The sequence below is a fragment of the Notolepis coatsorum genome (genome assembly GCF_963971535.1).
Source record: "Notolepis coatsorum genome assembly, chromosome: 13".
NCBI classification, from domain to species: Eukaryota; Metazoa; Chordata; class Actinopteri; order Aulopiformes; family Paralepididae; genus Notolepis; species Notolepis coatsorum.
The window spans coordinates 18,518,079-18,521,390 of record NC_140177.1 but is presented as its reverse complement, the minus strand read 5'-3'; positions in this window follow the sequence as shown (position 1 = coordinate 18,521,390).

Below are 3,312 nucleotides of genomic sequence, written 5' to 3'. Positions count from 1 at the left end.
CATGTTGTTGTTGACTGTGTCCTTAGCAACATAGGAGGGTATTGAACTAACAGAAAAGAGAAATCTTGTGAAATCTTTATTTAGATAGCAGTCCTTGTGTGGCACATCGATAATGGATTTCTATTATTTTTACATGTAGTATTCAGATTCAGATAATTTTATTGTCCCAGCTTTTTTTTTTTTTTAAATGTACTGTAGGCCTACATACATTCAGGAAAACGTGAGATGCTTGTTTTTCCCGGCTCCTCAACCATAGTAGATTTGTAGACAACAATACACAACAATCTATACAAACTATACAATACAAGGTAAAAACTGGATTAAAAAATATATAAATATATAGCATGTAAATAGCAGCAGTGTGTGTGAAATAAGTGTGCTTGTGTGGTGTGTAAGTCACTTAAGTTGTGGGATATTTTCAATGTTTTAGCAAATTTTGATTTAAATTGTATAATTCCCATTTAAAAATGTTTTACCATGGTATGTTTGGTATCCTTTTTTACAGCACAGCCTCACATATATGACCTGACAGTTAGTTTTCATACTGTATATACTGTATACTGCATAATGTACAACACAAAACACAAAATCGGATTGAGAAAATGTGTTCTTTTTACTATGAACCAATGCAAACATATTCAATCAAGCATATAAAACAGTGGAAATGCACCCTCAGGTAGCATATTTACATAAACAAAAGAGAACAGGACAGAATTAAATTCAAAAACAATTATTTTCTCCATACACAGGTAATATACCCAGACGAAATTTAGATTCTCAACTGGAAAATCTCACCATCATGCTTTTTTAGAAAGAGTCAACCATCTCGCACAAGAAGTCCTTGTGCGTCATGTGTGCCTCCTGTTTTGCCTTACTGATTTCACAGTGGAGGATGTAGGCGTTGGTGCTTCCACAAAGTGGAAGAACATGGTCCGGTACCAGCGGGAAGTTCTGCGGTGTGTGGAGTAGTACTGGATCAGCTGGTCTGAAAGGTCAATGATGGGGTTGGGACAACGAAAAACGTCTTGACCATCCAGTGCCCAGCCTCCTTCAAGATTCAAGAGATTCAAGAGTTTTATTCATCACATACATATACCAGGCATACAGTGAAATGCGGGTGGCCACCCCCGCTTCGATTGTGCAATAATACAAAATAATAAAATAGACATAATAAACAGGTATAAAAATACATAAAGCATATACCTTTACTCTCCTCTGGACCGTGTCTGTAGGTTGAAGGACCGCTGGGTGGATGGTGGAGCACACGGACACCTAGACAGAATAGAATAGAATAGAAAAGAAATGAATCATCCACAGGGAAATTTTACACTACAAATCGCTCACAGTAGAGGAGTATAGGAGTACATACCTCCTTTGTGTCCATCCACTTGGTGAAGACCAGGGACCCCTCTCTGATCCATCTAATGGAGCCTCTCTCCGACTTCTTGGTGAGGGCATTTGGTCTGCCCTTGGGACAACCTCTCCGGATCTCCCTGTACGTACCACAGGCTCCAAACTTGGGACTGGTGTAGAAGTTATCTACATAGATGTGGTATCCAGTCCCAAGGTACGCTGGCTGAATAATAATAATAATAATAATAATAATAATAATAATAATAATAATAATACATCAATTAGGTATAGCACTTTTCCAAATGCTCAAAGACACTTTACAGAGCAAAATAAACAATACAGTTTTAGTAGAAAAAATATTATACCTGAATGAGATCGACAACGGCATCATAGGTCAGCCCGTGTTCAGTTGTCGGCGCTTGTTGTTTGCCGATGTAGACGTTGAAGTTCAGAGTGTAGCCGTTATCGGAGTCCGCCAGCACAAACAGCTTGATCCCCCGTTTTGTTGGCTTGTCCTTCATGTACTGGGTAGATAGATAGATAGATGATAGAATAGTTTATTGATTTAGAATGGAATAACATATATACATTTGAACAGGTATACATGTGTGGACGTGGTGTTTGTAGTGTCAGGATGTGTGGTATAAAAAGAAAAAAATACCTGGGTCATGCCAGTATGCGCCTTTGTCGCCACCATTCGCGCATCCACCGCCAGGTCCTTCTTTGGGTGGTAATGGGCCTTGCAGGAATCAAGAATTTCGTCCATCAGAGGCTTGATTCTGGACAGAACAAAGTCACGAATAAGAATAACAAAACAAATTGCCTAAGAATAAAATAGGCCTAAGAATAAGCTAATAATAGAGTACGTACCGGGACAGCTTGTCATACTGCGGTGTTCCCTTCTTGGCGTCATTGGTGTCATCATCCACTGGATCGCTCATGTGGAGGTTCCATAGGATCGACCTGAAGTCAAAGTCAGCTTTATTGTCGCTTCTCATAACATAGGACACTATAAACATAAGTAACATATGGGACACGATGTACATACACTATACAAGACTATTATTATACCTGTATCGGTCCCGGAACATGACCAGCCTTGGAAATGGCACAGATAGTACGTGCTGTACTTTCCAGTAGTCCGGGATGGCAGGCAGATGGAGGAGCGCCGTGTACAACTGCAGGCCGATGAATTTGGACATCTCATCCGCGTCGACATCCACCCACTTGTGCTTCTGGCCCAGAGCTTTCCGTCTCGCAGCATACTTGTTCGTGTTGTCAGCCACGGTCTTCATTGAACCTAGGGAGAAAAACAACATAAACAGATCTTTAGGCGAGTATGCTGCGTGGGCATCCAGCCTGGGTCCTGGGGGCCTGCGAGGCATGAAACGGCTGACTGGCGGGGCTTGGTCAGGATCCTTTTCAGTCTTCTAGGGTTTCAGATCTGCCTGGGCTGCAAATAAATGGCACACACATTGTACATATAAAACATTGCTCATTTATCACACTACAACACTCTGCACAGTGCACACACACTGTATATACGCTCTCAACATTCCATTCTGTATATATTGCAAAGTCTGCAAACTGAGTAATAAAAAAAAAGCTATAAACAGCCATAATAAGTCTGTCTCACCTGTCTGGGTCATTTGACCTGGCTGGGCCCCGCCTGGCTGGGCCTTTCCGCCTTGTCCTTCCGGTCCCAAGTTGTTCTGGTATCTCATCGCTGTGTAGACAATGACAACTTTTATGAACAGTTGAACAGTACATCATACAGCAAGCAACCCTTTCTTACCTGGTCCTGATCAACACAAAGAAGTGACCCCCCCACCCCAGTTGTGGCCATCAACGCAAAGAAGTGACCACCCCAACCCCCACCCCAGTTGTGGCCATCAACGCAAAGACACACACACACACACACACACACACACACACACACACACACACACACACACACAT